This window comes from Anastrepha ludens, chromosome 5, assembly GCF_028408465.1.
Source record: "Anastrepha ludens isolate Willacy chromosome 5, idAnaLude1.1, whole genome shotgun sequence".
Lineage (NCBI taxonomy): Eukaryota > Metazoa > Arthropoda > Insecta > Diptera > Tephritidae > Anastrepha > Anastrepha ludens.
In genome coordinates, this window is record NC_071501.1 from 110,100,785 (window position 1) to 110,127,355 (window position 26,571).

Sequence of the window (26,571 nt, forward strand, 5' to 3'; positions counted from 1 at the left end):
GTTAGGGGTAGTCAGAGGCGCGGAAAATGATGATTTTCAATAATTTTTGTTTTGCTAGTCAATTGCCTTATTTTACAAAAATAAAAATATAGCATTAATGTATCATGTTTCGACAACATTTTAGCAAAATTTCAAAAAAAAAAAATTAGTAATTTTAAAAGTTTGTGTGGAGCCCGTTTGTGTGGATCCCGTTTCTCCCGAAGTCCCTTGCGGTGATCATCACAAGTCCTTGGAGATTCATATAAAATCAATCGGACAAGAGAATTAATTTTGGTAAAAGATAATCCTGTGCCTGATCGAAGCTTTTTTTTTCAAAATCAACAATATGGCGGCCTCAGCAAATATTTTTCAGATTTTCGAGAGAAAAACGGACAATTAATAAAAAAAAATCGAAATTTTTGAAAAAAAATCCTTCGACCAAGCACGAGTCTTTTATGTTTTTCAAATGCAGTATAAATTTTATTGAAATCTCCCAAGTGGTTTTTAAGTTGCAGTGATCACCAGTTCAAAAAACAGTTTAGAGAAAAAGGCATTTAAAGTTTTGCTATCGATTTATGTGGACTTATACGAATTATTTTATATTAGTTACACTGTGTCATCGACGCCTGGGCCATAAAATAGTTCTTCAGCCGTCATATCGGCTACCGTAACATCGATTTGCTGTTGCCTACGTCGCATTCTACCTTCTCGAGTGTTTTCGTTGGCGCGCTTATCGGCCATCTTTCATACGTGCAGCATCAATTTTTTCAGCATACTAACGCTCCGGAGCGCCCAAGCGCCCTTTGTTAATTGTTGAACAACTCGAAAAGTATTTGTCAGATTCAATTATAATTTTCACACAAAATGTTTAGGATATTATACTTTAAGAAAACGCAAAAAATCCAAGTTCTTGAAAATTCTGACTACCCTTAACCCCTTATGAAAACATGGAACCCAATGAAAAATAAATTAGTATTTCTGAAGGAAAAATATTTATAAAATTATGGAAAGTTGGAAATAGTTTCTGAAATATTGGCAAAGCTATTAGGAAAGCGTTTTCCTCTGTTAAACGCGTAGTATAGAATTACAAGTAAATCGGGATCTTAACATCTAAACCCTGTTCTGGACGTCCAAGAACGCTATCTGTCCGAGAAGAGCGTAGCCTAATCAATATGGCAAGGATTATTCCTCAAATTACTTAACCAAAATTTTTTTAAACGTAAACCAAACATCTAAAGAAGTATTTGTGAGGAAACTGCAAGAAAAGTTTTACAAAAAGCTGGATACCATAGTTGAGTCGTTTGAAGAAAGCTGTTTTTTTCACATGTGAACCGAAGAAAGCGCATTAATTTTGCTAATAATGATATAAATCAGCCCCCAGAGTTTTGGTAACAGTCATTTTTTCCGACGAAAGTAAATTTTGTATTTTTGGTATAAGGAATCGTCAAATTATTTGGCGCAAATCAGGCAGTGCTCTTGAGAAACAAAATCTTGTTGGTACAGTCAAACATGGCGGTGATGGAGTTATGTTGTGCGATTATATGACGGCAAGTGGTGTGGGTTAGTTAGAATTTATTGAATCGACAATGAGTAAATTTAGGTATTTAAGCATTTTGAAAAGGAATTTGACACGGAGTGTCGGCTTATCAAGAACATTTTGGTTCCAACAAGACAAACGACCCAAAACACACAGTCGAGATCGTTAGCTTTGGCTCTTGTAAAACGCTCCAAAACAGATCAAAACACCCCATCAGTCGCTCGATCTGAATCCTATTGAGCATCTGTCGGATCTGTTAGGAAAATAAATTCCTAATTCGAGGTTTTATGCGGGCAGAATGGGCGAAGATTACAACTGAGGCAACAGAGAAGTTAGTAAACTAAATGCCAAATAGTTTGAGGGAAGTCATAAAACAGTGTGGCTATCCAACAAAATATTAATTTTCGTTTTCGTATGTTATTTACGGAGCAATGATATTTTTTTTAGAATAAACATTAACAATTAATGAAAACAAAACTGGTCCAAACACCGCGTATCTATTATTTTGATCATGGGTGTAATCATAATTTTAGAAGGAGAGAAAGTTCTTATTTATGTTTGAACCCTGCAAACCGTGCGCACGGGCCTGCAAAGAGTATTAATGCCAAGCCTTTTTTGAAAGCCTTAGCAAAAGAGCAAAGCCTTAGACAAGTACTGGCGAATAGTTTTACGCACTGGAGATGATTTATTCTGAGATGCTTTTTCTTAACAAAACTACAATTGGAGGTTGGCCCTTTCTTGCAAAGTGGTGGCCGCTATTGAAAATGAAAAGATTTTGAGGTTTGGACCTCGACTTTACGGTCTTCTGCTCCTTCTACTCAGAAAAGAGGTGGTCGCTATTAAATGAATAAAAAAAAATGAGGTTTGCGCTTCGACCTTACGGTCTTTTACTCCTTCTACTCGTCAAAGTACCTTATCCAAACAAAGTTCTTTTATTAAACTAAAGATAGAGCTGGCTTGGGCTTAGCGTATTTGGCTTTCTTTTGGCTACATCTGACTGAGATCTTCCAACTTTCTCCACGCTATAGCGTCACATTCAGGAAGAAGGTGTATTCGGGTCTCCGAGGATTGGTCGCAGAAACGACAGCAGTCAGTGGATCAGATCCAAATCGATGCTAATGACTGCGCAAAGCTCGTGAGCAGAACTGAAATCAGTTGAGTTAGAGCGTCACCTGGCGGTTGTTGCGGGAACTTTTTGATCAAAGTGGTATGCCATATACTCATAAAAGAAAATGTAAGCTTTTGTTGAGGAAATGTGCACCAGCACAACAAAAATCGAATGCACTTTGCCTGCGAAATTTGAATAGTTGCATTTCTTTCTGAGCACACCTCGTATACAGGCATTGCTTTACGCTTGTTCATTGTCGTTTTTATCTCTGTAATTGCAAATACAATACCATTAATTTTATCGTAATTTAAATCATTTCTTCCATCGTCCATTTTTCCGCGCAGCCTACGTTTATGTGTTTCATATTTCGATCAACCATACAGTCACACTCATATAGTATACATATATATGAATATAATATAGGTAGGTATGTATAAATGTATTCGTCATTTAATAATTCTTTACGCATTCAACAATGTCTTCATAAATGTTTTAATTTTATATCTGTTTAAAAGAAATAAACATTTGCAGTAAACTTTTTATGATGGCTATCGCTTGCTAGATCTAGGATAGTATAGGTGACTACCTCTGTGTCAGCACACACACACACATACTTACATCATATTTCACTTGTATGGGAGCGCATGAGAAAATAATTTTTTTATAAACCGGCATAGACAAAACAGATTTCTGTTGGTGTAGACAAAACAGAAGCAGTTTAGCAGAACCAATTGGCCACCCATAGCAGCTGCTAAGAATGAGCAACAAATAGGCGAATGTTGACACTCAGCATTAAAGTGGACTCTTTCCAGTCAAGAATGGCACTGGTAAATTTTTGATAGATAATTTTGATACAATTAAACGATAACACTCTTCTGAAGTCTGCACAAGCCCGCTGAAACTAACCCATCTAACACCTCCTTCTCTTGACTTCTGTCGAACCTGCCCGTTAATAATCTTCTTCAGGAACTTGAAAAAATGGGAGATAAGATAATTTTATATGCCGATGATATTTTAATAGCAATCTCGGGTAAACATCTTCCAACACTGTGTGATCCTCAACAAAGATCTCTGAACAGACTACCACTTTGGTGCAAAAGTTGAGGACGAGAAGTAAATCCGGAAAAAACCGATCTGATACTGTTCAGCAGGAGGTATAAACACCTGATTTTAAACAAATATTCCTAGTGGGAAAACCACTTAGAGTAACAGAAAGAGCTAAATATCTAAGACTAGTACTAGATAGGAAGGTAAACTGCGGACTCACAGTCGCAGATAGAGTACGCAAAGCTATGACGGCGTTGTACTCCTGCGGAAGACTAATTGGAAATAAAAAATGGGGGTTCAAACCCAGAATGATATACTGGCTCACCACAGCTGTGATTAGACCAATTATCTAGTACGGTATTGCAATATGATGGAATGCCCGTGAAAACATTAAAAGAGTTGCCAAGGTCCAAAGACCTTGTTCTTATAACCGGAGCACTTTCAACCACACCATCGAAAACATTATATGGGATATTAATCTTCCTGCCAGTAGATCTGCAGGTGAAATATATCGCGCGTAGTGCGGCAATAAGGCTGAGGCAAAGTGGTTAAATAAGAGCTACAATCACGGCAAAATCCTGGCTGGCACTTCGGAGCTTCCCGGACAGGTGGACTATGTACTCCCACCTACACTTGCCATTACAACATTCACGATCCTCCTACCCTCGAGGGATGCGTGGGAACGGCACGAAGTAAGATCGCCCTGTCTTACTTCCATCCATGCATACACAATGGCTCAAAGCTTGAGCGCAGGGTGGGCGGAGGTATGTATTGCGAACATCTGGAGATCTTCTTCAGTTTTCGGTTTCCCGACTATATTAATGCTTTTCAGGCTGAACTGATGGCAATAATGAAAGCCGTGACACTGGTATGGAGTGATGCGATAGCTGGAGATGATATCTTCATCTTCACTGATAACCTCACAAAGCAGTCGACAACCTTCGACAACAAGCGGTGTTCCGCAAGGGTCTGTTCTTGGACTTTCTCTCAAATACTGCAAGGCTCGTCCCATCGGATGTTGCCATCGTCATTGATTCCAGACTAACATTCAGGGAACATTTTACAGCTGTTAGTGTGCAGGCGACAAAGGTTAACAAGGTTAATGGGTATGGTACCCAACATAGGAGGACCTCAGGGCGCCAGGACGAAATTTTATTCCACAGTGACGGACTCTATAAGTCTAATGCTGTACGCTTCTTCAATCTGGGCTGGAACAAAAAAGTGTCATTTTAAAGAAGTACTGCAGGTCAGTGGAACATTTGCGTTTAGGGTCCTCAACATGTACTTATAGGACGGTGTCGGACGATGCAATCTGTGCGACATGCTAGCAAAATGCCCATAAACATCCGAGAAAGTGAATAGAAGAGGTTGTACAGCTCGACAGAGGAACTCAAACAAGCAGAACGTTCGACCTCGCTAGCTGTATGGCAATCAAAATGGGACCAGCCACCAAAAAGCCGGCGGTCGCCGGTGTATGATTCCACGGATTAACGAGTAGATCTGTCAAGAATACGAGGACTTTGATTTTTTCTTGACGCAGCTTTTAAGCGAGCACAAACGCTTCCAAAAATATCTGCATCGCCTAGACCTGGCTGGTAGTCTTTATTGCCCATAATGCTTGGACGAAGAGGACACTGCCGCACATGTGGTCTTTTATTGTAACAGGTACGCGTCGTCTTAGCAAACAAAATTGGTGTGTTTCTAGTGCCCAATAATCTATTCGATGAAAAGTGGAGCGTGGTGCAAGCTTTATCAACACGAATTATCGCAACATTGATTGGAGGCGAACGCAGATGAATGCTAGACGAAGGCAGCAGCAAGAGCAACTGCCGTATTTATAACATGCAGCAAGACGAACAGCAGACAAATGCAACTGACAATTGAGCTCATTGTTCACGACCACCTACAGACGTAATTATCAAATCGGGTATCCCTTTAGGATGACCCGTCGGACTTGAGGTGTTTTTTGGTGACGTTAAAGTCACACACTGACTAAAACTTTCGCTTAATTTTATTAATAAAACAAATAAATAATTGGCGCGTGAACTGCTGTTAGAGATTGGGTTTCGTGGGGTCAAAAAATCGATTTGTTTTTTTTTAACTTATTAATTTCTACAACATCTCAAAAATATTATCCTAAATTTTCAAGTCGATCCGAATAATAGTTTCGGAGATACAGCCTTTGGAAGGAGTGCGCTCCAAGCCATTTTTATTGTTACTCAAAACTTTAAACGCTTTTTCTCGGAACTGTGTTTTCAAAGTCGGTTGTCAAATGTTCTCGAAAACTACTCAACCGATCTTGATGAAATTTTACACAGGTGTTCGAGATACAATTTACTCGTGCTTGAATGAAGGATTTTTTTTTCAATTACAACTATTTACAATAAAAAAAAAAAAAAAAATGTCAAGCAAATTTGACCGAAATTTTAATTTTTTTGGAAAAATGTCTGCCAAAATTCCAATTTTTACTTTTTTTTCCTTCGTTCAAGCACGAGTTTATGGTCTTAACTAAAACACTTATTTTTGTTTTTTCATTTTCGATGATCCTGTCGGGAGTTATGCTGACAACGCGGATGCACCTTTTTTTCGAGGGGTCACCGAAAAGTGACGTCATAATAGAGGAGTTTTAAATTTGTTTTTTTTTTTTAATTTCAGACATTATTCTTTAGATATGTATCTATAAGACAGAAAAGAGTTAAATAAATAATTTTTTACATAGAAAACAAAATATTGAAAATAGCCCCTTAACCCCTTAACCGAGTTCCTGCACCTATTTGTGGTGTGCGTCCTGATGTTGTTCCACAAATGAAGGGACCTGCAGTCTTAAGCCAACTGCGTACGGCAAATGTTTTTTTTTGTATGTGGCAGAAATCACCCGGAGGTTTGCCATTGCTTGCCGATTGCTTTTACAACTCGTCAAAAAGAAAAAAAAAAGTTGCTACTACCACGTCAACAACAACAATAGCAAGAATAAGAGCAAATTTTGAATTTTATTAGTTTAGAAACTTTTAAAATTTAAATTTAAATTGAGGAGTTTCTACTTCACAGCTTAACTAGAGCCAAGAGAAAAACTATCAACTTGATTTTGTGTTTTACTTTTCGAAAACTGTTCAACTTTCCACCCATTTTTCACACAAATTTAAAATGTGTAGCTTTAAACTAAATTCAACTTATCGGCACTGTCTCTTTGTTTTACCTCAAATTATGAAAATATTTGCATTAAATCACGCACGCCTCCATATGTACACACACGCATACACACACACATTGAAGGCAAGTATAAATTAAATTACATGAGATATTCACAAAAACAAAAAAACGCAACGCTCGGTAGGTGTCTGCTATTGATGGCAGTGACGCAATTGTGACGTGATATTTTTCACCCGCATACACACACTCTCACACGTGCATAGAGGCGCATACCAAATGGGTGGTGACGCATTTAACAATTTTAACCGCGATTTCGCGCAAGTTTTCCTCATGCTGCGGCATATCTCGCTACATTTTGTTGTTGTTGCGCACAAGTGGTGGCAAAAAGTGATATTCGTACAAATTTACAGCCTTGGGCAAAAGTATTAGGCAGCCCACTAAAATGCAAGTAATTTCAAATGAGGCTACCAAAGTGACCACTGCCTTTTTGCAAATCCGTCGCGAGTGTGTTTAACCTTTGATTACAACAATAAATTGTATTGTGGGAAAAGCCATGGCACATTTGGTGCGTCAAGTCTATAAGTGGCATGTTTAAAGGTGCACTTAAAATGCTTTGGCATCTTAAATTTGGTAGGCATTGTGTGAATAATCTCTAGTGCAAAACTATCAAGCGGATATAAATAATTACTTCTTACCGAAATGCCTAAAAAAGTGTACTTTGTTACGAGAGTGAAAGCGTGAGAATCCAAGTTTTAAGTGAGAAAGGGGAATCACAGCTTTAAATTTCCAATTTGGAACATTCGCGGTGCGCAGTCCAATGTGTTTCTGAGCGATTTGCTATTTAAGCGACAAAATCCCATTTTTAGTTTTAGCAGCCGCATCGCACATAGGAACAGCGATGCCACTTAGACCACGAAAGGGGTCCGCTGTGAGCCGCAGGGGTTGGTCTATAAGCAAGCTATTAAGGAATTTATTTCCGAATACAAAAAAATCAAATCAAAATAAACAAAATATCAACAATTATAACAACTTACGCGAGTCCAATTTCGAGGAAATAGCCCAAATCTTTATAAAACGATTTTCTTATTTTCCTACAGGTATTTGGAACACTTGATGTGACATTCAAGACGCGACGGTTTGGCGACGAATACCATTTAGATTGCATGCTACCCACTGTTAAGCATGGGGGAGGCAGCATTGTGATTTGAGGCTGTATATCTGCTGAAATTCTTTTTTTGTAATTTGAAATGTCGAGCCAAGAAGCACCGGGAGATTTGGTAACTCCTAAAACACCCAAAAAAGCCCAATGTACCTAAAACTCTGAAAAGTGAAAGGGTAGATAATCAAGGAGGAAATCAGAGAAGTAGCAGAAGGAAAAAGATAGGATAGAGTAGAGAAATAGAGGTAGCACGACCTGCGAGAATTTTCCAGATTCTTTTGAAAATCTGAAAATATCCTCCAACTTAGGAGAACAAATTTTACTCATTCTCATGGCATCGAAGACCAAAATTCACAGCCTTGCTCTAGTTAATGAAAGACACTGAGAAGGGGAACGCTCAGTGCTATCCACCTCCTCTAAGCAAGAGAGGCAAATTAGGTCCTTAATGATTCCAATGGTGGTCATATGTTAACCACATGGATTGTGCCCTGTAATAATACCGACCATCAACCGAACGTCCCTTCTTCCAAGTTTTAGAAGAAAGTTCGATAGTTTTCTGTTCGGGATTGTCACAAAACAATTTTCAATTCTGCAGCATTTTAGATTGCATTTATGTAAATAAATTGTATACATAATCGCTGATCTACTTTATGATTCCGCAGAACTGTTTCCGATTATTTGCTCTGGTTCCTGTGGGGTAACGGCTGTGTGGTAACCGCTGATCCGCAGTTTGGCCAATTCATCGTCAATTTCATTCCCTTGAAAACCGCAAGGTGGGTTCCCTGGAACCCATATAAGTACAAGCTTATTCTGTCATGCAACAGATAAAAAGCTTCTTCTTATATTCTTGAATAATCTTTCAGATTTACTTTGCGTTCTCCAGAGTCTTTCCCGCTCCATCTCTTCTCAATTATCCATTCTGCTACTTTCAGAATGGCAAAAATTTCCATTTGGAAAACAGTTGCCGTTCCTCCTATAGCGAAATGATTCTCACTAATATTGTTTAAGTACCATCCGGTTCCTGAACCTTTTTCATTCTTCGACCCATCGGTAAAGAAAATATTCCTGAAACCTCTTTGAATACACTATGGTTTTGATATCAAATTTCCTTCCAAATGAAACTATGGGTATAAGTTCATCTTTTGGTACCAAAAACAGTGGATACTGCTCAGATAGCATCTTAAAGATTTCTTTCAGCGGCAAGTCAGCGACTACGATGCTTTGTTAAATTGACCAGCCCAGCCTCCTGATCTAAGCCCCATATGGGGGACATGTGGGCTATATGAAAATGTAAGCTAAAGGAACACAGCATAGCATCACAAACAGCCCTGAGTGGAGCGCCATAAGTACAGCCGAATTTGAAAAGCTTGTACGCTGTGGCCTCAGGAGACTTTTGCTGTTATCAAATCAAAGGATGGACCTACTAAATACTAATGTTCTAATTACTAAGTCCTTTTATTTCTTCTGATTTATTAATAAAAGTTCATTACTTCACTTTTTAAAAGGGGAAATCCAGTAATAGATGGGGTGCCTAATATTTTGGCCAAGACTGTATGTGTGCACATATGAATACTTATAGTATCTGTAAGTGTATGCGTGTTGTTTGATAGGACAGACGCTGCTGATGCGTGGCTTTTATCCACTTCGCCGCGGGATGCTGCTCTACTCCATGCATATGTGTGTGTATAGGTTAACAAAGCCAACAAAAAAAAAACAACAACTTCACTAAATTATTGCAAATGTGCCCCACAAGTTCAATAGCCATTTGCCTTTGGCAATTCATTAATTTATTCATTACTTTTATGGTGGAGTGCTTGCCATAGCTGCAGAAGGTGGTGGCTGCCGAGCTTCGGATTCAATCTCTAATTAATGTGAATTGTGGCATATTGGAGCTTTAATCAAATGCAATCACTGGTTTTTAATTAATTAAATAAATAGGTATGTTGCAAAGTGCATAACAGGAGAAAGGTGTAGCATTTTATTCTCACACCCAATATAGATAGAGCTCTTTTCTGTACAAATCTGGCTTTGATCTATGCGAATCTGCCTTTGACCCATGCGAATTTGCCATTGAGCGATAAAGTGCTGGTAGCCTTGATCTGTCAGCTCATCTTTCTGCTATTTTTCCGTTTTTCCTATCAAAGCTTTTCGGGACTAAAATCTTCTTTCCTTTAATACAGATTTCTCAAGAGAAATAGAAGTCGCATGACACAGGAGTGGGTGATTAAAGTGAATGGTCTAACACTGGTATGCCGTACTAGAAACCTCTTGACAGACGACGAGAGATGAGCTGGAGGATTGTCTCGCTGTATTCTTTCACTGTTCCGAAGTGAAAGATCTGGATGTTATTTTAGATTTGAAGTTATCATTCAGCAAACATTTAGCTTTATTGCCTCCAAATCAGATGTGATATTCGGTTGCATTAGAAAAAATACAGGCTCTTTATGTTGCCTTGGTAGGATAGGATAAATGACTGCCTATGCAAGAACTCACTTGGACAAAAATCAAATTCATCTATTGTGATACGTCCAAAGAAAAAACGGTGGGAGGAAGGAAGAAGAGCCTAATAAGGGGAAAAGGAATTGGATAAAAGAATAATGAACAACGAACGCTGGCTAATTACAATTGCGTTAACTGCTAAAAGCTGCTGATGATGGAATTCCCAGGTGTGTGATATTTGAACCTGTGGCTCGTAGCCGAATGGTTGTTGCGTGACTACCATTCGGAAGTACATAGGCTCGAATATCCGGGCATGAAACAACAATTGATAGAACAAGTTTTTTGTGGGAAAAAATTTTTTTTTTGTGGAACTAATTTGTTTTTGCAAGACGGCTTAGATTTTATGTTTTTATGCTTAGTTATGTTTTTGTCCAAAAACTTTTAACAAAGTAATAGAATGTTTTTCTAAAATAAAATTTTTTTTAAGTATAATTTATCATAAAGAATTAAAAAAAAAAATTAAAAAAGTTTTAATAGAATTCGAATATATTTCCTTTTAAAAAATTCTATACCAAATTTTTCAACATTGAATAAATCTCAAAATTTTTTTTTGTTTGTTTTGAACATTTTTTAGTTTACGTTTTATTATACTCAAACCTGCAAATAAACAAATTTTCAGAAAAATATATCTCAATGTTAAAATACTTGGTTCATTTGATAAGGGATCACTCAAACGTTTTGCGCTTAGCAGCTGGCGGACGCTGGTGCACCACTGCGTACGAGTATATGGAATAATAAGTCCGAGCAAGAGCAAAGACTTTTAGACCCATTAAACCATTAGCTCCTGCATTAGAGAGTTTTAGGGTTTATATTGAAGCTAAAAAACAAAATGTAAGGAGTGATTGAAAAATGAAACTTCTCCGCTGAACATAAACGCTATATAAGAACATAAATAGATAAATAGATATGTAGATGCTAGCGCTTCGACCTTAGGATATAGTGTGTCTTCTACTCTTCGCAATAGCTCAGCTAGGCTCAGTTCTTTCGATAAGCCTTAGATGGCACAGCGCTGGACTGAGCGTATATGCCTCTCTCGCGACCATACTATACACAAATATTTACTGCTTTTTCTCCATATGGCACTGCATTCGATTAGCAGGTGTAATGATGTTTTTGCGGAGAGGTCGCAGAGTCAACAAGGCTCGTTATGCCATATCCCGAACCTGTGCAGATGAGTCAACTATTCGTAAATGCTCCTCGAGCGCTCTGGTATTAGCAAGATATATTTCTAGTGTGAGCCGGAAAAAAGCAATAAAAATTGTTTTACTTGCATGGCTGGCTTCATAGATGCCCCTAAATATTAGGGTAAAATATAAAAAGATTAATTTTTTTTTACTTTCGCTATGAGGACAATTCGCTTTACGTTGCTTCACCTGCCACAATCTTCGATGGTAAATTCAAAAATTGTACATATTTGCAATATTTTGCTTTGGTTTATTTTTTCACGACATTTTGACCGCAATTCATTTCACTGCCCGTGTACAGTCGCCCACTTCAGTGGCGCTTACTCAGCTCAGTGCATTCAACTGCGTTGTCAAATCCACTTAACGAAAGTGTGTGAGTGAGTAGCTAACCGCAGGTCAGCGATTTTATATTATTGCGCGTTTTATTATTATTATTTTTTTTTTTTAGTTTATTTGTTTATTTTTTAGTTTTCATTACATTTCCTCCCAACTACGTACGCCTAAAGGCGTTTTAACCCCACTTTGTTGACGCTCACGCTCGCACACACACGCACACACAATTAGCAGAAATACTTGGTAGCCTCAATATGTATTTTTTCATTTTCGCTTCGCTTAAGGTTATTGTTCTTGTTCGCGGTGGTCTTGCCCAGAACTGACCAGCTAGGCAGTCAAGCGAAGCTTGTCGGCCATATGTGGCGTAAATACATACATACATACAAACATATGTGGTCAAGCAATGGTGGTGGCAAAAAGTGCAAAAACAAATACAAAAACACATAGAAATGTATGAATGAACTTACATTATGAGGGAATAGCAAAACAAAATTGGCTCAACGTTATTGAAGAAGGTAATTTACTTTTGAAGAAGAAGAAGAAGAGGAAGCAGCAGACTAGTAGCACTGGAATATGGCGGAAAATAAATGTCTTTTTGCATTTAGGGGAGCGTAAGTACCTACATTATGCCATTGTCTGCTTTGCACAAGCTTCTGTGCCTCATTTCATTATATCATTAATTCACTATTTTATTTATTACACTTTAAGTCGCTACAGTGACTAATCTTTTACCCTTAAGACAGATTATGGCAGTCACGCGCAAACCCACTCGGCTGCGCTGGCCGCCAAAGGAATTGTGTTATAATTTGCAGATAAATCAAAGCGGAGCTTAGGTAACATTTAGCGACAGAAAAAATGAGAAAAAAAAACAAACTTAATTTGGTTTTATTAAGTAAAATTTAAAATTTCATCATTTTTGTTTTTTCTAACTGAAATTTGTTAAAATTAGAAAAAAAATGGAGGCATTGAAATTCATGTCCATGAATTGTTTTCAATGCCAAGTCTACGCGTTAAATCATTGTTGAAAAGATGGCAAAACACCAAAGTTGGCAGTCAGTTTTAAATTTGTTGACCAATTTACGGTTGAATGTAATTGGAATAGTGAGACCGTACAAATAATTCAAGATGCTACAATAAATGTCTGCAAACGCTTGAGTAGCAAGCAAACTTTGAATGTCTAATTAATTGTTTCTGCTGGCGCAATAAATTTCAAACTAAGAAACCAGTTCGGTTCTCCACTCAAAGTGGCAGGCTCACTTGCTCAATTTGTGTTCTTTCGCATTCATCGTACATGAAGCTATCTAAAATTATCACTAATTTCATAAATTATTTAAAATGTTTAGCATTTGTCTCTTTTCCATTCTCTATTTCGGATTATTTCTCAGTCTTTTAGGCGACAGCGTAAAGTAAAACTAAGCCAAATTTTTCTAATAGTAAAATAATATAGAGACTTGCAAATGTCCGAAAAACTCTTCTGAACCAGAAGGGAACCTACATACTAGTTTGGAGGAAAAGGAATCCATTATTTTCGCGTAGTAATAAAGTAATTTAGTAGTTGTTCTCGGAGCACGAAGGCAAAGTTGATGTTCTCACAAAATTTGGGACCTATGAGCTTCTGTGCGGCCAACTGACTAAAGTTCTAATGCACAAATATTAAGAATATGGAAGAAATCTCAGTTAGCCGCTAACCGATACAAGTCGCAGAGAGAAAGGCAAGCAAAGTGGTTGTTAGATGCGTATTTCTGCATGCAGCTTAATCCTTCGTTGGCCACCTTTGGACACGTTTTGTATTTGCAAGGAAGTTGATGGGATCAGAAAAAGGGTTGCGAAACGAAATTTTTTAACGAGTTTATTGAACACATTGGTCTCTGAAAGCATCGAAAATCGTATGAATAGTCCAGACGTTATTTCTCAATTCACTACTAGTTTGAAGAGAGAATCGTCGTTTTTGTCTACCAGTAGGCGAAAAGCTTCGACAAAAAACTTGTTTCTATTGTATTGCATGCAAGAATCCAGCATGTCAACAGCACTCAAAAATCTCTTAAGCATGTTTTGCTTGCCTTCCACCGAATCGATAAATAAATATCATTTCATATTTTACCATAAATTTCATTGTAATCAACTTTTTTTCTTTAACCTTCTTCGATATGAATCAAAATAAAGAGCAAAACAAAAAAAAACTTTTTTTTTTCAAAAACCAAAATATTTTTAGCGATTCTTTTTGCTTCCGTAGGTAGCTTCGATGCAAGCCGAAACATATGAAAAAGGTAAGAAATTAAAAATATATACCAGCGATACTTAAAAATGAATTATAAATGCGGCACATTTTCCACATACTCGTATTCCCATATAAATGCATGCAAATACTCCTATGTATCGAGCCACCGAGGTGCCCAACCTAAGATGTAACTTTGTGAATCCTTTTTTTCGCCCTGTTTGAGGATCCTTTTTAACAGGTTATATCCATAAATCGATAGAAAATAAAATTTGGAAAGCTACCTAGCGGCAGCCGTAGCCCAAAGGATTGGTGCATGACCACCATTCGGAATCCGGAGAACATAAGTTCGAATCTCTGTGAAACACCAAAATAAAGAAAAAGTGTTTTCTAATAGCGGTCGCCCCTCGGCAGGCAATGTATTTCTACCATGAAAAAAGCTCCGCATAAAGAACCATTTGCCGTTCGGAGTCGGCTTGAAACTGTAGTTCCCTCCATTTGTGGAACAACCTCAAGATGCATCCCCCAAATAGGAGGAGCTCGGCCAAACACCCAAAAAAGGGCGCAACGCCAATTATTTATATATACATATATACCTGGAAGCTGAAGTCGTTAGCTATAATAGAAATATGTTAAATTCACGTTCACAGTCGAAAAAGGTCTAGCCAGACCGAGGTGACCAACAGGTTAAGCAGATGAGAAAAGAAAAACAAAAGCGTTTATTTATTATTAAATGGAAATTTCACAAATTTTTTCTAACAATTTATGAACCTAATAATTTAAGAACCTAAAAAACTATAATAAGACCGGTTCTCACCTACGGCTGTGAAATATGGGTCCTTAAAGTTAATGACGTGAATTTACTAATGCGATTTGAAAAAAAAATTCTTAGAAGAATATTCGATTAGGGTTACAAGCTAAGTGTTTTAATCGCGGGAGGAAATGCAACGCGGTTTATAAAGTCCCAAAGCTTACGGTGGTATGGGCACGTTTTAAGAATGAACAGCGAAAGAACAACCAAAAAAGTATTTGAAGCAAACCCTGAAGGAGCAAGAAGGAGAGGCCGGCTAAGGAGACGATAGTTGCAAGACAGAGAAGGCGATATACGAAAGATGAAAATCTCACAACACAGCGCGAAAGCGGACTGTCGAGAAGAATGGAGGCGTATTGTAGAGGAGGCAATGGTCCACCCCGGACTATAATGCCAAGATGATGATGATATCTTCTAATATCCACTTCATACGCACAACCAAGATTTTTTTTCGGGGGCATTTTGTATAAATTTATCTCAATATTCTTAACAAAAAATTAATAAAAAGATCAAAAAAATGTGTTTCATGAAAACAAATTAAGAGCAAAAACGCCGGAAAACGGGGGACGTGGCTATTCACAAAGGTGCATATTGCCGTCAGCTCTCTGATTGCTATGTATATACTTGGGTGTGGTCAGAGGAGATTCCGCTGTTGGCTAGTCTAAGCAGCTCACAACCTCTACGACTGGGTGTTCCCTGGTTTTTTTTTTGATATTCGTCAGGAAATGAACTTATGTGAGAAGGCAAAAATGAAAAAGTTGTAAGGTCAGCGTGGACACCTCAAATTCCACCACATTCCTGTTATCGTAAAGCAGGTTGCGCCGGGCTAGTGACCCAACCGGAAAAATTTATACACTCAAGAAACGGAAACATGCCTCGGATACAGCATCACCTATATGACAACGACTTTCAGATCTAAACGTTTGACTCGAATTGGATTCCGTCAATATTCCCGACTAGGGAATAACACAAAAAAAGGTATGAAAATAATCAGTTTGATTAAGAAAGTTGGCAAAATTTTTTTCGACTTTTCGAAAATTCCCAAAATTTTTCGAGCCGCAAAAGCACTCTTTGGTTGCACCCGTGATTCCTTTTATTTCTTCAACGCTGCATGCGAATCTTCCATTGTACCAAACTGTGCTGGAAATATTCTGTCAGTACATTCAGCACAATTTCGGAAACAGTTAGATATACCACGGCGTCAGATTAGGCGAGTAAAGTAAATGAGCCAATACTGGTATGCTGCAGCCGAGTATTTGGCTAGAATCCACTTAACTGATAATATGGAATGACTCGCCGCAATTTTTTAAATTTTCGGTAAAAATGTTTGCCCCTAAACTTATTTTTCTTCCCGCCACATTTCATGGGGTATCTGGCGGAAATTGCGTGCAAATATTAATAAACGAAGGCAACATGATTTGAAGGGTGGTTTCCGCAAGAGTAATTATACACCTACAGCAGCAGAAACTCATTTGCATGTACGGCACAGAGTTCAACAACCAGCTGGACAAGTACGAGTGCTCGCACTGCCATTTGGCCAATAAAAGTGGAACTGAAAGTTTGGTTAAACTTTTATTTTCTATCTACACACCAAAAACTAGAGTCTCTTATCACTCAACCACCATCAATTTGAAATATGAGTGCGTGTGTGCATTCAATGGACGACCGACTTTGGGCCAGATGCGAGTTGCAGATAAAAAATGTGAGTCAGATAAGGAAATGAAAAAAAAAAAAATCAAAAAAACGTTAGTCAATTTCAAATTTTGAACTGCCATTGTTTTCGTAAAAATTCATAAATCAATCATTAAGTCAATCACATTTTTTGCCACACAAAGTCAATTGGACAAGTAACGTATTTTTCGATATGCAAAACACGTTTTCGGCTAAATTGTTGGGCAGAAATAAATGAACACCACCAAGAAATAAAGAAAATAGGTGGGGGAAAAAAGTATTCAAAATTCATGAAATAAAGTTAAAAGACATAAATAAAACATGTCAAGAGAATAAAACAGCAAACGATTGATGTGGAAGCCATTTTTCGGCGTTGCGGTTTCTGCAGCAGCTGCTGGCTAATAAATATGGAACGCCTGTTATTAATCTTAAGTTTCTTCTGTTTTGGTTTTAAGTTTTATTTGGTTTATGTTGTTTTTGCACGCTGACACAGGTTTGCGCGAGAAATTGACTGGTTTTTCGCTACCTCTCTCCTCTTCTTTTACTTCTTCTCCTGTGACCAACATCACTACTGTGTAAAGGGTGATCAGATTGGAGGTACTACTACGTGACTACTGTCAAACTGAATACATAATTTGTTTCAGTATTCATTGACATTTCATCATGGAAAGGCTTATGTGAAATCGTACAATTCTATTACGAAAATCGACGCTCGGTGAAAGGTGTCCATCGCCGGCTAAGGCCAACTTATGGCGAACAGCGATGGGACCCATTTCGGGCTTCATGGCTACGTCAATAAGCAAAATTGCAGTACTTGAGCTGAAGAGCAGCCCGAAGCCACTCAAGAACAGCTATTATATCCATTGAAAACCACCGTTTGGTGCGGCCTATGGACTGAAGGAATCATCGGTCCATATTTCTACAAAGATGAGGCTGGCGCCAATGTAACAGTGAATGGCGTACGTTATCGCGCAATGATAAACGACTTTTAGATGCCGGAAATTGAAATCCGTGATCTCCAAAACATTTGGTTCCAACAAGACGACGGACGACGCTACTTGCCATACAGCCCGTGAAACAATGAATTTACTGTGTTGTCATTTCGGTAAGCAATTTATCGTTCGTCTCGCAGCAGTGGATTGGCCACCAAGTTCGTGTGATATCACACCTTTGGACTTTTATTTGTGCGGTTATGTAAAGCTTTAGCGCTGCGGAGGCCTAATGCATTGATGTGTGATTACCATTTGGAATTCAGAGAGAACGTAGGTTCGAATCTCCGTGCATGAAACAGCAAATGTTTTTTTCTAATTGCGGTCGTCCCTCGTCAGGCAATGGCGAGCTTCCGAGTGTATTTCTGCCTTGAAAAAACTTCTCTTAAAAACCATTTGCCGTTCGGAGCCGGCTTGAAACTGTAGGTCCCTCCATTTTGTGGAACAGCATTAAGACGCACGCCACAAATACGAGGAGGAGCGCAGCCAAACACCTAACAGATATGGACGCACCAACTATTTTGTGTTTTTATGTAAAGTCTAAATGCTTTGTGGATAAACCAGTTTCGATTGGGGCATTGGAACCAATATTACTAAAGGAAGCAGAGGTCGCGATCGGCCATCTTTGGCGAAGGTCGGTGTTGCGCGATCTAGCACATGCCAATATGGGACGGTGCAAAAACAACAGCCCAGAACTGTGTACGACGAAAGAGTTTTGTCGAAGCCCTATGCTCCCGAGCGGAGTAAAAAAGGATATAAAAAAACCGAGTGAGTCCTCCAGCGAGTCATTCAAAATTGGTATTTACGGGTGGTCGAATTACGGCGCAGTTGCGGCCAAAATTTCAAAGGGATTGTCTTTAAAAAATAAATGTCATGAAAGGTTCTACACACAAAGAACAATTTTTGTTGCTTTATTTCAATTTACAATCCGATACCTCTAAATTGAACACCCTTTACAATGAACTATTCGAAAAGTTGGTGAAAGAAGAAGCTGAGACTGAATTTGTGTTGCTTTATTTCAATTTACCATCCGATAACTCTAAATTGAACACCCTTTGCAATGAATTATTTGAAAAGTTGGTGAAAGAAGAAGCGCAGCCTAAATTTTTGTTGCTTTATTTGAATTTACAATCCGATACCTCTAAATTGAACACCCTTTACAATGAACTATTCTAAAAGTTGGTGAACGAAGAAGCTGAGACTGAATTTTTCTTGCTTTATTTAAATTTACAATTCCATAACTCTAAACTGAACACCCTTTATATTGAACTGTTCGAAAATTGGGAGAAAGAAGAAGCTGAGACTGAATTTTTGCTGCTTTATTTAAATTTAAACTCCGATACCTCTAAATCGATCCCTCTTTATAAGCGGCATTTATGAACTTCTGGGGAATCACAAAATTTTTGTACGTCTAAACGAATTGAGCCGCCTTGAAGTTTGCTATGGTGCGGAAATTTTACTCACTTCAATAAGAAGCGCGCATATCCGAAATTTGTTTACACTAAATAAAATTTATTTAAAAATATTTGTTAGCAAAACAAAACACACCTGCATATTTACGAATACATGTAAGAGTATGTATGTATGTATTTAGAAGCAAATAAATATATATGTTTATAATTAAAAATTTACATAAACTTGAGAAACCTTTACTTCCCCATGCGAAAGCCGCATACTTTTCCCCTTCTCAATGTTCCACAAAAATTCCTAAAAAATTACTAAAAAAAAATCAGTAAAAGTTTCAGCCACTTGTTTTTGTTTGTTCATCACTTTGCTGTTTTTGGTCAAGAATTATGTGCTTCACGCTCATGGGCAAACTGCGCGACCTTGAGTTCAATCATTAATATTGAGTAAATGGTAGCAGCTGTCCATGTTTGTATGCTCGTTGGAGCTTAGGCAATGATTTAATGATGTTGGCCTTGTTCGAGCAAAGAAAGGCCGAAATGGGTAGGAGGCAAATTAAATATGTGAAGCAACCGTTAGTTGAGCTAAGTGTGTTAGTAGTAGGCACCAAAGTCAGCAGTGATAAGAAAGTTTTATGGTTTAGTGTTTGAAGGTCACGGAAATACTTTCATGAAACTTGAATATACTCGATGCTGGAAGAGAAATTTCTATCGAACTTAATGGAGCACAAGTGATGAAGTATGCGATGCTGGTGATCGCAGAGGAAGAGGAAGGCCGGTTAGCACGAGAAAGACACGACTTGCACGCTTTGCTAAACCCGGCCAAAATCGCGTAAGCGGCTATCGCGCCAATCAAAAAGAAGAAGAATAAGAAGAAGAACAAGATAAAGTTGCAGCACTTTTTTCAGCTGTAATTTTCGAATTCAAGTGTGATTTGTGGCTGCTTACAAGTTATTTAGTGAATCTTTTTACCATCGTCGCTGTAACTTTGCCAGGGGGTAGAGGCTACGAATGAAACTTTGATCAGAAAGTTTCCAGAACAACCGCCAGATGACTCATTTGAGTTGTGTTTTTTTTGTTAATCCTATCAAGAAATGTAGTGCAAGATAGGCGAACAAGGTCGAAATGTAGCCTTTTGGGATTGAGAAGCTGAGTTTTCGATCAATAAATGTGTTTTCTAATATTTTTTACATACTGAAAAGGGACTTATTTGGCTGTCATTGATCTTAAGTATCTGAGGCGCCAAATTTAGCTGAAAGCCTTTTTAATGTATTTTCCTTGGAGCCACATTTTCCCCCCGGCTTATAGGTAGGTAGGTGAAATGGTTAAGGTAACAGTCTGGCACTCCCCAAGTAGCACTAAGGCGCCGTTTTGATACCATTTTGAGACCTCCGACGGGCAGATATCTATAGTCAACCGAAGCAGTTGATGAAATGGGTTGGAGCACTGCCTCTGCCCTGTCGAAGAAAGGAGCTCTCAATGGCCTTAATCGTGTAGCTGCCAAACGCATCCTTCGCTTCTTGAATGGGAAATAAATCGTAGACCTAGCTTTTCTACGTATCTGCCGATCGTCCAGTGACCAGTAAACACAGCTACGAGTTTGAAAATTGAATGGCGTGGAGTTCCCAGAATTTCTGCACCCTGCATCTATTGTACTGGGGCCAAAGAGTTTTCGAAATAGCACACGAAGCAAGGGAGCTCTACCTGTCCTGCGCTTTCCTGAGAAATTAGTTGAGCAATTCCCTTTTAACAACATTGAAGCGGATACCGATGTCTGGATAGGAGACCTCTGAGATCAATTCAGCCCACTTCTCTCTAGTAAGTTCATGAGCAATTTCATTTCCCTCTATGTTTCTCTATCCTGGAACCCAGATCAGAGAAATACTATCTGCACACCGAAGAGTTGATCTCCTCCGTACAGGAGTTGACTAGTTTGGTTCTGTTCTATGGTCTTGATCGCGACTTGACTCGGCAAAAATGTCAATATCTCCCTCGCCTCCGCGTTCCCTAAGCATTCTGCATGTCTGTGGGATCGCAAAGACTTCTGCCTGAAAAACTCTTGCAGTATTCGGCAGGTTTAAGGAAATAGATAAATTGGATTATTTAGAGAAATTTTCTACTCTCACTCACGATTCCATCTTGGAGCTGGTAGTGAAGACAGAGGTACCAGCATCGAGACATTTTTCTCCCTCCAGGATTCTACTTGGAAATATTGCCCTGGAACGACCCTTAAACTCCAGTTTGCGGATAGAGAGATCTGTTCGAAGTTCAGAGAAATGCGGTGTTAACTGCCTGAAAATGCTACCATGCCCCTTGTGAGATTGCCTCCAGAGGCCAAACTCCTTTAATCTGGCTTGGATTAAGCTGCGATTATTGGTGCCGTACCTTAGCCATAACAGTAACCGCAGCAATCAACTGTTCTGATCAAACAAATGGGCATTGCTGTAAACTTTTACAGGTGTCGCACCATAAAGACGTAATCATAACCGTAGCCGTATGTATCTATTGAATTTATATTTTTCCCCATAACGGTAAGCAATTATGAAATACTTAACATTTGTTTTGTTATTTGCGATAAAAATTTTAATTTACGAAATGAAAATTTTAATTTACGAAATGAAAATTTTAATTTACGAATTAATGGAAAAGTATCCGTGTTTTTATGACAAAATGCCAATCTTGTCATTAATTTCCCTTCAATATCAGCTGTTTATGGCTACGGCATGAATAATCGGTAAATAATGTAATGTTGCGGCTATGGCGTCATGGATATGGCACCACTAATTGCAGCTTTATATCGATTCTTCGGTAGGGTGAAATACTGAAGGCGATTATAAATATAAATATAAATAATTATGAAAATCACTGCAGCGAGCTTTCATGCTAGTATTGATGCACATATTTTTATTTCGCAAATATTTAATTTATTTCACATGCCTAATTCTCTCTAATTTAATTTCAATAATATATTTTTTTATCTATTTATTTAAACCTCGCATAAGCATTGCAATTCGCATACCGTTATGGTCATAGTATCACACTGATAAATCTTGTATGTAGGAATTTTCGCTAGCAACAAAAAACCAACAGTGACATCAAACATTCTCGTATATGGTTGCCCCAATCAACCGATAATATCGATTAATTAATGAGCCAATAACAGCAAGTGTGTGCATTCTCACATATGATTGGATGATGTGATTGTAATCATGACTAAACCATGTCCATGTCCGCAAAGAAGCACACTTACACACACACACATACATGCATACAACTGTTAGAAATATATCATAGCGAGACAAATATGATACTTGTTATTATCTTGTATCTAAGCAGCGATTACACCTAACGACGCCGAAGACACCAACCGACGAAGATGACAATGGCGTGTCAAGTATAAAAATAGTGATAAATCAACATGCAGTGCATAGCAGAAATGAGGTTGCAGAGTCAAATGAGAAGCAACATCAAATACCTATGGTGGTGTGCTGGCGAAAGTGAAGAAGGTTATGTAAGGAGGAGGAGAGGAGGCCAAAGAGTATGTTCTTTGCATTGACGACACAATGGAAAATCATTAGTTGTACAATAATAGAGAGAAGTCAAGAAACGAATTGCATATATAAAATATGGGCGCATGGCATGCACGTAGGGTCCATAAGTAATAAGGAAGAAGAAAATGCAGTTTGCATGTGCATCCGAATTTATGCGCCTACATATAACTACGTATATGGACATATACCCTGCAGGGAAAATAACAAAATTAATGTGAAAGAAATGTGAATGTGAAAGGTTAGCTAATTTACTCTCTCTTTGCTATTTAAGCAACTGGTGAGTTGTATGCAATAATGATAGAAACAAGATTGCGCCCATCAGAGAGTGCGTGACGTCGCATTAGCTGAGTTGTGCAGTGTTGCCAACCATTTGCTTTTCGCAATAAATTTAGTGCTTTTTTATACCCAAAATGCGAAAATTTTTAAGTTTGGTGTTTATTTCTTTTTTTTTTTAAGTTACCTTAACCGAAATTAAAAAAAAAACCTGTGATATTTAACAAAATAAGGTTAAAGAAGGTCACTCTGAGAAGATTTTAGTGTTAATGAAAATTTGTTGGTTCTTATAAAATTTCAAATTTTAAAAGTGAAAATTTACTTTTTTGCTCCTTTTAAGGTTATGTTAGAATATTAAATCTTCTTCTCTCAACACTTCTTAAAATTGAAACCCTTTTTACACATTTTAAAAAGCGTTTGAATTTACGGAATGCGAATTCAAACTACAGAGGTGTGATCGTTTCTTCCGGTCCTGAAACCTTAGTGGGACATAGGGCATCAAGAGGTGTATTCATAGTAAAAATAAGCTACAAAATACCAGAAAATACTGAAGAAATTGTAACGGCATTTTTACAAAAAGAGTACCTTATCTGGTTACATAACCTCAAATATAGCAAAAAAGTCGTTCTCTTAACAACAGAGTTTCTTTCAACAAAATAACTCATTAATTAAATTTTACATAACCATAACACATTTGTTTAAAAAAAAATCGCACATTTTTTAGACATTTTGTCACGCATACAAAATTCTTTAAATAATTCAATAAAAATTTGGTATTTTATTTTCTTTAAGTGGGCATTTTAGGGCGTTTTTAGTTTCAAAGCTAGGCAACACTGCACTAGTGAGGGAGAGATTTGACTGCTGAAAGGAGAAGAACACCAATAATAACCGCAGTCGCGGGCAATGCGACCAGATGTTAAAAAAAGTTAGGCTAAATAAAACTGAGTGAATTATTGAAGTATTTTTTAAAAAATGGATATTTTATGAAATTATAAACATTACATTACAAATTATAAATATTAACACTTCCTACGTGCAGCCTTTTTGCGCCAATTCGGAAATGGTAATAAATTCGATATATGAAATTTATTTACTATCCCTTTTCGATAAAAAATAAAAAATAAATAATTGGCGCGTACACTTCTGTTAGGTGTTTGGCCGAGCTCCTCCTCCTATTTGTGGTGTGCGTCTTGATGTTGTTCCACAAATGGAGGGACCTACAGTTTCAAGCCGATTCCGAACGGCAGATATTTTTTATGAGGAGCTTTTTCATGGCAGAAATACACTCGGAGGTTTTGCCATTGCCTGCCGAGGGGCGACCGCTATTAGAAAAATGTTTTTATTAATTTTGCTTTCACCGAGATTCGAACCAACGACCTCTCTGTGAATTCCGAATGGTAATCACGCACCAACCCATTCGGCTACGGCGGCCTTTCGATACTTCCGGAAATTTGCAACTGTAAAAAACAGAACTATATAGCCCAGCTAAGGCAGAGCAGAGGTTGTTGGACTTACAGTTTTATGCCGGCTCTGCACGGCAGTTGGTTTTTTTAAGGTTTGCCATGCCAAGGAGCGACCGCTATTAGAAGAGACATTTTCTAACCATTGGTATTTGTTGTTTGGGGTTTCGAACTTTGGCGCTACCGAATGGAATTGGCGCTATCCATTAGTAGGTATATTAGGATGGTGAAACAATTTTCTTTTTCTTTCTTGATGCTATCCATTTAATTCGTGCTGTGGCCAAAGAATGATACAAATATTTGTATATATTTTGCTCTCTTTTTTTTAATTTTTGCATGCCGCCACGCATTTGGGCAAAATGCAGTTTTCTTTAAAATCAATACAAAATGTTTGCAGATGGATATTGTAAAATCTCCTATTTGAATTTCGCCCCACAAAAAATCCAAACTAAATTTTTATTAGATCATCCGTATACTCAGTGACTATTCTTTCAACTTCTAACAGAAGCGCCGTAAATATGGGTAACAGAAAAGTAGTTTTTAAATATGACGCTCATAAACTGTTTCGTTTTTATCAAATATTCCGTTTTTGTTGTTGGTGTATTTGTAAGCCACCAAAGCTTTTTGACCATTCCGGTCGTATGTCTACTCTCAGTCACCACAGCAGGGAACCATACTAATTTAATACTGTATTTATTTATAGAATTATTGTAATAAATCTTGTTTTTCCTTTATAATCTTACATGTTATTTTGCACTGCTCCTTCAACGGAAATTAATTCCGGCCAGTACAATACCCACGTCCAAATTTAACACGACCGCAAAGCATTAATTACTCTAAAACTTAATTTCACATTTTCCCCAACTAAAAGATTTAATAAAAGTTTAGACAACTTCTAACTGATCCTAATGCCTGTTTCATTCACTCACCAAATTAGCTATGGTCTCACTCAATCATTCCTTCACTCTCGAATTCATTCACCTGCCATTCTCTTACCTATCCACTCGTATACGGCACTCACACACTTCATCTCACCAGCTTCATAATCCACTCTCAACTTCCCCTTAGTGTTTTCTGCCTTCGGCTATGAAAAGCAAAAGTTTCATTTCTCTTCTACTTTCTTATGAACTTCATTGGTATAAAATGTTTACAATTTGCTATTATTTAATCTCCTCTTTTAATATTCTACGCAAAAAACTATATACATATATACAAGTTTATATAATAATATCTCTGGTGTTTGAGGAATTTTGATATCCCCGAAATAGTCACTGTAGAATTCCAGAGATTACAATTCTTAGTTTTTGAATTTTTTCGAACATCAAAACACACAAAAAGCAGGTTGACGGAGCTTGAATGGCTACTTAGGGATTAACATTCTGGATAATGAATTGGAAAATCGATAACATAAACAATAAATCGATAGAAATGTAGTCGAAAAAATCGTTTGTATCATAAAGTTGAAGATATGTACTTAGAATACGTATTTTTGAACATTTAGACTAAAAAAAATTTTTCTAATATAATAAGTCAGTAGTAGTAAATAAGCATTTCTGTAAAATTTAACAAAATTTATCCAATAAAGTTTGAAATTTTAATTATTTGTAGTTTCTTAAAATTCAAGGAGAGTCGAAAGTGGCGACTTTTGAACAGATTCTGAGAATAAATGCGTTTACTCTCGATAAGCCCTTTTCATTTCAATCAAATCGGTCAGATTCGTGAAAACTGAGTAAAAAATCTGCCAATTGCAAACGGAAATTTTTTCCACCACTGCACATTTTCTCTACAGGGTCCACTAGTACATAATTATGTGGTGCACGCGTGTGTGTGCTTTTAACGCTTGCTATGTTTACCATTACAAGTGTATGAATTAATTGGCCGGCAGACTGGCTTGTAAATATTTGTTTTGTCATGTGAATCAATTTATCAAAACGAATGCGTAGACTAGCAAAAAAAAAACACAAATTTTGAAATAAAATATAGTATGATATTTTCAAGTACATGGGTTAGAAAGGTTTGGTATAGTGAGAGAACTAAATTTGAAAAAAAAAAATGTAAAAAAACTAAATGAGTAAACGTGAGTTAAAGCTCCAAAATGGAAAGGTATTTTTTTATAATTGTTGGAAAAATTATTATAATTAAAAAAAGTTAAAGAAATATATAAATTAAAAATAAAATTATATAATTACTGGCCGTATGGGT

General features: G+C 37.5%; 1 protein-coding gene across 4 annotated transcripts in view; it reads right to left on the reverse strand.

The window, feature by feature from the left end:
* The window catches only part of LOC128863098 (protein phosphatase 1 regulatory subunit 14B), an 87,346-nt gene that overhangs the window by 46,719 nt on the left and 14,056 nt on the right, over nucleotides 1–26,571 (reverse strand). The window contains exon 1 of one of the 4 annotated variants that reach the window (XM_054102038.1): nucleotides 7,856–7,873. The exons of the other annotated variants lie outside the window; for them this stretch is intronic. The gene's annotated coding sequence lies outside the window, so the exon portion shown is untranslated. Of the gene's footprint in view, nucleotides 1–7,855; nucleotides 7,874–26,571 lie in introns of those variants that run through there. 4 annotated transcript variants of the gene reach the window in all.